Source organism: Eurytemora carolleeae, unplaced genomic scaffold (assembly GCF_000591075.1).
Source record: "Eurytemora carolleeae unplaced genomic scaffold, Eaff_2.0 scaffold193, whole genome shotgun sequence".
Lineage (NCBI taxonomy): Eukaryota > Metazoa > Arthropoda > Copepoda > Calanoida > Temoridae > Eurytemora > Eurytemora carolleeae.
In genome coordinates this window covers 71,852-81,668 of record NW_019396638.1, presented here as the reverse complement: position 1 = coordinate 81,668, position 9,817 = coordinate 71,852, and positions in this window count along the sequence as shown.

Genomic DNA, 9,817 nt, shown 5'->3' with positions numbered 1-9,817 from the left:
GGGGGGGTGAATTGAGGAGAGAGAGAATGAGTGGGAGGGGGGAGATACCAACTGGTTAAAGTATAAGTTTACAAGATCAGATGTTTCAAGTTACATGAACAAGTGTTTTATTTCATCACTTACAATATAATCTTGTTATAAATATGCTGTCGTCAAAGTTGTAAAATAAGGTTGGTTACTCTCGATATAAATATGCTGTCGTCAAGGTTGTAAAATAAGGTTGGTTACTCTCGATACGCTCCAGTATGTACGGAAAATGTCATCTTCTAAGATTGATATATAAAACCTGATATAACGTCACTGATTATAGAGGCAAGATTGACATCATATTAGGTTTTTATCTATCTATCTTAGGAGACAACATTTTCCGTACATTGGAGCGCATCGAGCGTAACCAACCTTATTATACAACCTTGGCTGTTATCAAACAAAATAACTTAAAGGAAAAAATGGCTGAATTCGGAATAAGGTTTCCTTCTCAATAATAGCGAAAAGCTTGTAGCTGGCATACAACAACAAAAAATTGTAATAGTATGACAAAAAAACTAATTTATAAATATCAAAAGAATAATATAAATTTTGCACATAATAGTGCGCTTAATATAAACAGTATATAGCACAAGGTGTACATTTTTGGATAATTTCACATTTTTGGATAATTTAACATAAAAACATACTTTTTGTCTTCTGTATAACATTTTTTCAAAATTAGAATTTTTGCAAATATTTTCCAAAATTACATTGGCAACGCTGGGCGATTATGAAAGTTGGTTTAACTTTCCCAAAATTGAATAAATTCTTTTTTGCGCATTGAAACCCTGAAATGAGGACGGAGACGCCTGTTGTAAATTTATCGAAGTAAATCGGTATTATTTTATTAATAGTTAATCTATCCTATTCTGTAAATGTTCAGATCAAACATTCAAAGGGCTCAGTAACATTATGCCTAGTTCCCGAATGCCTAGTAAAGTATCCCCCATCTTTATAGAGAAGAAATGAGTCTATTAATAATATTGAACCAGTCTTGATAAATGAAAGAGGGTTTAATTTTCAAATTTAAAAGAAAGGCTTCACAATATATATCAATAATTCACGATTTTAAGTTGAAAAGCATTTCTAAGCATGAGAGCTTTTGAAGTATTCTTAAATTTAGATAAAACTCTTTGAAAATTAAAACTTAAAAAAAAATTTGAAAAAATAAAATCGAGTTTTAGTCTAAGACACCCCCCGGCTAGCTATGAGTATCGAATATATATATATGAATGTCTTGTTTTATTATAGATAGATATACAATATATACAGTACACTCTGTATGTAATACCATATATACAGTTCACCCTGTATATAATATACCCTGAGTATAGAATTGTTGAGTAGTTTCCCAGTTCTCCCTAGAGATAGACATCGTTTTCGTGATCGATAGTGTCGTTCAGAAAGAAACAAATGATGGACGAACGACTTGGATCGTTCAAAGAAATAAATTAACGATCGTTAATTAAAAACACACGAACATTTCAAAATTGTTCGAACGATCTTGATCGTTCATTTTCATCTACGATTTCGTTAGTTCTTTACTAAGCAAAGTAATTTTTCAAAAAATTTCGAAATCTTTTAGTTTTTTGCTAAATGAACGCCTTTTATTCAAAAACACTTTAAAAACGAAAATAATTTTTAATGAACGAACGACTTTAGTGAACGAACGATTTAACTGAAAGAATATTCAGTGAGTAAACGAACGAAATATGGGAAAATGTAATTTTTAGGACGAACAAAATCAATTTATTTTTGGAACGATTGAAGAAAACTAACGCATTGGGTCGTTCACAAACGATGAGCAAACTAAATAAAAAAGCCGAACTAGCCCATCACTATTTAGTTCTCCCTAGTTCCTAGTTCCTAGGGTTCCCAGAGATAATCAATCCGTTCCGCAATCATGAAGAGATTTAAAGGGGATCCTTGGCTCAATCCTTGGCTCAATTATTAAGTTCATCCTTTTCTTATTCCTTGGCCTAATCCTTGGGTCAATCCTTGGTCCAATCCTTGGTTTAATCCTAGACTCAAATCTTGGCTCAATCCTTGGTTCAATCCTTGGTTCAATCCTTGACTCAATCCTTGGTTCAATCCTTAACTCAATCCTTGACTCAATCCTTGACTCAATCCTTGACTCAATCCTTGACTCAATCCTTGACTCAATCCTTGACTCAATCCTTGACTCAATCCTTGACACAATCCTTGGCTCAATCCTCTTTAAATACGATTTATCTTTATCTTGCTAAGTCTATCTTGAGTTTTTCTCTAGAACGTAATAATCTGAAAGTTGGCAAAGATCACAAATATCATTATATTATTTATGTAGATATACAGTGTGTCCCTGTAAACAGGAATTAAATGAGATTTATCTATATTTATTATAAAATTACGTCTGCTAAAGTGAATCTGCAGTAAAAGGTAAAAGGGTGTGTATATAATGTGTATAATTTCTGCAAGATGAACACTGAATACTGAGGTGAAGTGGGGCCATACATAGTACTTTGTATATATACACACAATTTGCAATCAAAACATAAACAAATAAATTCTAAACTCTATCAGACAAAACATTTTACGGAGTAAATGAATTTTAATGGTATCACTAATTCCCTCAATCATTTAAAAAAAATCGTAAAAAATACAAATCCCATGTTTATTATGACACCTTGTAATGTATATAATAAATAATTAATCAAATGTTGATTCATCTTAAAGGTTAATTTATCTCATCTTGGCAAACTTTCCACTTCAAACATATATCAACGGTTAATGTACATATATATATAGAGTTGTTTAAAGAATTTTAACTACTGAGGATCGTCATGATAAACATGATAAACATTATGTTTAGTATAATTCTTTTTTTAATAAAAAATGTGAAGTTAAAAACTGTCTCATTTTGTTATTCTCAACCTCCCTGATTCCTCATTTTGTTATTCTCAACCTCCCTGATTCCTTATTTGTTATTCTCAACCTTCCTTATTCCTCATTTTGATTTCTACCCTATTACAGTATACTACGGAAACCCATTTCAAAACTTTGTCACGAAAAATGAGTAAAAAATGTTGGGAAACTAAAGTTTGCTGAACAAAGAGAGAATGTTATTTCCAAATCTCAAATTTAAAGTTTTTATATCACGCACTACCCAATCCACCCCAACCCTTCCCCCATTTCCAACTCGGACATTTCCGGAAAAGTGCGGCATACTCGTAACCCCTCTTTCAACTCGCAGCCCACTAAAAAATGTCCATGACATGAGAGCTTAGAAATGTTCATTTTACGTTGAAGGTACGTGGTCTGTATCCTGTCTGTCCCACGGGGTACACACTTATATCTCATTAAACTATCCTACTCAGTGTTTTACATCCGTTTTCTTGCCCAGTAGATACTCATTTTTATCACGCTCATATACTAAACCAACACTGATTTCATAATTGGAGAACAAATCACATTTTTGTACTTCCACTTTAATATCAACGACATTTTTCGGTGGGGTTAAAATTGGACCAAAATAGATTGACATCAGCATGTTTCATTTAGTTTTGGGATTTTTTGAAAAGAATATACGCATAAGACTTCCATAACTTGTTTCTAAATACTCATCCTTTGTAATAGTATAATAGTGACTGTAGTAGTAGATGTTATATGAAATAACCAAATAATTTTTAAATTTTAAATCGAATAGATGAACAATTCTTAGATTAATTTAATGTTACTAAGCTTTTAGGGCGCTTCGCGCCCATCTTCTATTTCAATTGTGAACATTTTCTTTTTTTAGACATTGTAGACATTGTAAAACAAAAACAAACAAAAAAATTTCTTTCGCGGATTTTACAAAAAAAATTGCGAGGATTTTCAAAATTTTTAAAAATATAATTTTGTTAGAGTTAAATTTTTGAAAATTCCACAAAAAATTTGGGCGTGATTGGTTCAGCCGTTTTGACGTTTATTGGACACAAACAAACAGACAGACAAAACACCAAAGCCAATTTATTTATTTATTTATTATAACATCAAACTTTATTTTCACACAAAGAAAATTGATTAAAAAAAACAGTTTTATGTTTATAAAGGAAAAATCGAAAAATCTAATTTTTTTAAATTTGAAGTCAAAAAATGTTTTTGTGTCTGTCTGTGTTTATGTCTGTGTGTAAGTGGATGTCTATGTATTTTCCCCAGGAATTTGGCCTAAGGCAGTTCTGAGTTCTCACAAGTAAACCTACACTTTACTCTGTCCAGGGGGTCAAAAAAAAAACCTAAAAAAATGCCAAAATGGAAAATGAAAATCATTTTAATTGAAAGTATTTGATTTGTTCAACGTTTAGAATATTGGTTTTACTTTTTTTATTTCTTAAAACAAAATTTCTTTTGAAAAAATTAACTTTTTCTTTGTCTCCCTGTTTTGGACTAATATATCTACACTGTTACAATGAAATTCCTTCCCTTCATTCTTCATAGTTGTGGTCATTCATTTGTTCATCCTTCATTCATTCATTTGTTCATCCTTCATCCTTCATTTATCCTTTTGTTCATCCTTCATTCATTCATTTTATCATCCTTCATTCATCCTGTCATTTATTCATCCCTCATTTATTTATTTATTCATTCATGTATTCATCCTCCTTCATCCTTTTACACATTCATCCATCTTTTCTTCTGCTTGATAGCTATGGACATTCATTTTCTTATTCAGACTTCCTATTTATTTACAACCAATCCTTCATCTTCTTAATTAGAGTTATTTAAACAAATAGCATTCTGGACCTCAGTATAGTATTTTGAGGAGGTTAGACTAGGTTCTAAGTTATTTTCTAAAATCTAAAAAGGAGAATAATGTCTTGACTGCAACGATATCGCCGACTTATAAACTTTCATTTTCATTCTTTAAAATTATTCAATTTTTAACATTTCATCTTACTATTGTCGTGATTTTCACTGACCCTTTATTTAAAGAGGAGCATTTCTGATTCACAACGGTACCGAAAACTTTGACTGACTAATTGGCTTGAAAATTGCCTAATTCTAATAATTCTTAAATTGATTTGCAGTAGCAGAAATGCACAAATTGTTTCAGTTTTCAAATTCTAAACATGGCTAAACTAACTCATTTTTGATAAGACAAAGCTATGAAAGGTACCGTTGTTAATCAAACATACCATTCTAAAAATGAGATGTCACTTGAAATGACGCCAACAGACCCTTCTAATCCATCAATAATATTTTATGCTTACCACGCAAATCTGCCCCTTTAGTAAAAGTAAATTCAGCCTATATGAAGCATAAAGTCTGACCGCGTCAACCTTATTGCACCAGCTAGTCCTGTCCATAGAGCTCGGTACAGTACAAACTGGGACCGGAAAGGTTGACCTGGTTCGGAAATTCAAATGTACTACGGCTGCCCGTGTTACATATATTTAAAAGTTCTGAAAACTGATACTTTAAAATATATATATCATTTTTAATTTAATTATCTTTAAGCACTAAAATTGGGTTATTAGGCATTTTTAAACAACATTCATCTTAAATTGAATGAGAAATAAAGCTTAAAAATGGAAATATTTCAAGTAAGCTTGGAAACCCAGCTTTGTCTGGAAACCAAACTTTCAATCCACTCATCTTTGATATTTTAAACCAAGCTAAGAACATTCCCCTGGTTCTACCAAGTTCCTCAGTCAAGAGGGTATAATTGGATGTGCACACAAACAAACAGAGATTACTACTTTATATACAGGGTTATCCACAAGGGATGACACAATAAAGACGACCTGAAACTCTTAAAATCTGACAATTGCAAGGTTGAATTAAGTTTTACGTCTTGAATATGATCGTTTTATGGTTTATTCAATGATTAGGAAAAGAAAAAACAAATCTCGGTTGCGTGGAATCATGAATATAAAGAAACAGACAGTATTTATTCTCTACAGTCGTCTCTGAAGTCTCATCCTTTGTTGTTAACCCTGTATTTGGATGCATTCTACTGGTAGGAATTTTGATAGAGGTTGCGTGAATATTTATTCCGACCTCCCACGTGACTTTTTCTTATTCGTGACCCCCTTGACCCTTGAACCATGTAGCTGTTTAACCCCTTGATCTCTTTATAAAACCAGATCAACGGGTTCAACCATTCCTTGTAATGTCTTCATTTTAAACCAATTTCAAATTTTCTTCCATTTTTATCTTATATTGGTTCTTTATATTCGAAATATCTAAATATATAACTTTACTTTGAATATATCTTTAAAAAGTTAAAAAGCCCACTTTTTCCTCTTCCTCCCAACCCCCCAATCCCCCACCTGTACAATTTTCTTAATTTTTTAAACCACTTTCTGCAAGAAAATAATATATCAGTATATAATAGTATAATAGTATAAGAATAAATTTTATAGTTATTCTATGTTATTCTATTTACAAATATGCAAAAAATATTGGATAAATATTTTGTTAGAATATTTAATTGTGCCAAAGTATTATTTTGTGTTCGTGTTAGAGGTTGTGTGATTATTTTGTTCAATATTTTGACTCTTCTAAATAAAAATAAAAAAATCACAATTTACAATGTATTTTTGACCCGTCTAACCAGAGTCGGTTGTTTTAATTGGTTGGCCCATTATAAACGAATGAGAATTGTAAATAAATGGGTTTACACTGCACAATGCACAGCGTACATTTAAACATTTTAAACATAATAATGATGATAAAACAGGAAAAGGTTAGAAGGTGGCGAGGAATATAGGGAAAGGGAGGATAATGAACCGAAGGGTTGGAACAGAGGGTAACATATGTTAGTAAAAAGTAAAGAGTTTGACTCTGCTTAAAGTTTTGAGATTTTTTCAAAAATGTAAAAATACAGCAGATCTTATTTGGAAATGGCCGGGAGTCTAAAACTTCTGTTAATTAGATACCAAACCAAAGATCAAAAACAATTTAAACCTTTACAATTCACTCCCCTTTTTATTAGGATTTTTAATTTGCCATATCTATTTTCAATATACACCTGGAAAAATTGGAGCATGAAATCACCTCCCCAGCTCCGTCAATATTTGATCATCAGGTATTTTCATGTGAATTAATGTAATAAACTACATTAATCATTCAACATAGAAATTACTTTTTAATCCAAATACAAAGATTGTAATTTGAAAAATTATATTTTGTCCAAATATAATTTATATTAAAAAGATATATACAACCCCTCTCAACTTATTATTTAAACTTAAAGAGACTGTACACGTAATTTCTAGTGATTCCACTGTGGTATGTCCGATTCACAACGTTACCAACCCTTTAAACCTATATCCGAGCAACAATGACGAAGAAAATTTTAAACTTTGTCATTTTATTCTGTTTCTCTGCTTTATGAATCCGTAAACTCACTTAACCGGAAATAATCAATTTTTTAGTTAGAAAAACAAGGATATATCCTTGATTCTTGAACAGAAGAGGGGTTAAAGGGTTTAAAGGGTTTAAAGGGTACCTTTTAGAATAAGATTAATGATTTATGGACCAAAATAAAATATAAAAATTATCCCTCCTTCTACTTTTAAAATACTTTGGGCAAAAATAATAAATATTTTTTGTTCATAAATAAACATTACTTTGATATATACTCTGTTCAGCACTAGGCACATTTATTGTAATAAATATCTTAAACTTGTCTTTTATTTATATATTTTAATTCATAGTTTTCTTTATACCAAATAAAGAGTCATACTGTTTGTTTTATATATTACAAACTGAAGGGCCCTATGTTGCCCGTAAAAATAAATTGAAAAAAAGTTTGAAGAAAAATAATTTTGATTTTTTTAGCCTGAGTCACCCCATGCTATCCATGAGTGTCTACAAAAAATCAGCCCATTCGGTCCAGCCGCCGTTTGGCCGGCTATAGAGAACATATATATGAATGTCTTGTTTTATTATATATTTAACAATATTTTTTTCTTTAAATCTCAAGTCCTTATTTTTTACGTTTCTTACGTCCACTGTCTTTTAATCCCTTCGTAATTGATATCAAACTAGAAATTTCCCCATTTTACTTTTCTGCCGATATTAAGGTCTGAGCCCAAGCCATTGTTTAAGAAAGAACCTATTTGCAAACAGTATCCATTATCGTAATATGCTTAACTGCATGAGACCCCATTTAGTTAAACTCTTTATAAACCGAGTTTTTGCTCCCTAAAATACTTTACAGATTATTGAGGAGAGTTGGGGGTAAAACTTATAAATTGTATATTTTATTTGTACTCTGTACAATGTACATGGTTTAGCAATTGTAGAAATACGTACTGCAAAGAACATTATGTACCGGAGTGGGGGCGGTGTGGGGGGGGGTGGTTGGTTATTTTAGTTTATTATTGTTTAATTTGTTCTGTGCAGTGTTAATAATGAATTCTAAGAATTGTTGGTTTTCACGGATCTTTGAACCCAGGGAGCTCCTGCAGCTGGCTTCTGTTTTGATTTATCATTAATACTCCGTACAACGGTCTACCTTTATACACTGTCTTCATTCATTACAAAAAACAAAATTTGGAAAAATTATTTGTGTAAAACAATCTAGTTTTTTACAAGGCCGCACAATGTTAACCAAAAAAATTGGGATGTTTAAAGTTTGATCTTTATAAGTTTCCCAAATTTTTTTTATTAAATTTTTTTTAAATAGATAAAATTTGTCCTGCATGCTGCCTACTGTATTCCAATCATTATGTTTGAAAATCGAGAGCGGAACCATTGATTATATTTTCTTAATCATAGATAAATCTTATACATGCGCGCGCGCGCCAAATTATGACAACAAGTCAATGAAACATGATTCTTTATAAGAGTAAATCATTATTGTATTTTTTTTGATCTGTAAAAATCGCAAATTAAAGATGAAATAAGCCCCCAAAATGTAAAATCTGCACCTACAGGGTGTCCAACATCATATTGGTTAGTGGTATGGTTTTAAATTGCGATTTCCGGGACTAATAAGAAAATCTGAAAAGAACGAAACATTAGAAAAAAATTGTATATTGCAAATAAAAAGATTTGCATGAAGAAAATACTAGGTTTTTCGAGTCTTATGTGTGTATTTTAGCGATAAATTGAAGATAATTTAATATGATATTGGACGCTCTGTAGTTTGAGTAAAATGAAGATTTTACATGAATGAGTGCTTAACTTGTTTCAGTATTGAATGCCGCCAACCTTTATATAATTATGATTTAGGGTTGAACTGGTTGAAAACATGATTTCAGCGCTAAAGAACAGTGTACACTGTGCAGCAGATTTATCATAGTTGCGGATTTTTTATCTAAAACCTTTATGGATTTATCTCCATGCGGTTCAAACTGGAGATGTAAATAGATCATCAGTAACGATAAAAATTAGTTTCAATAAAGATGGAGAATTTTATATTAGTATTCAAATTTAAAATCATTGTTAGTCGATACTGTATAAAAATATTTTTGAGAAGTAATATAAAAGAAATACTGGTTTTGTTTGTGAACTTGGTAATTCAAAAACAAAGCATATTTTTGATGATTTAAAGAAATACAAAACTAAAATACGATTCATATTTTGAAAAGTTCTCAAAAACTTTTTGTTCATTTCGTGCGGGTTCAGTTCAGATAATTTTGATGTTTTTTTTTCATTTAACATTTAAAGATCAGCTGATAGATAAATCATAAAGATCCGACAAATAAATGTCAAAATACCAATTAAAGTACAAAGCATGATGACTCAGTCACATAAATATAAAAACATTTTGTTCAGTCATTAACTTTCAAGGTTGATTTGTTTGACCCCAGAG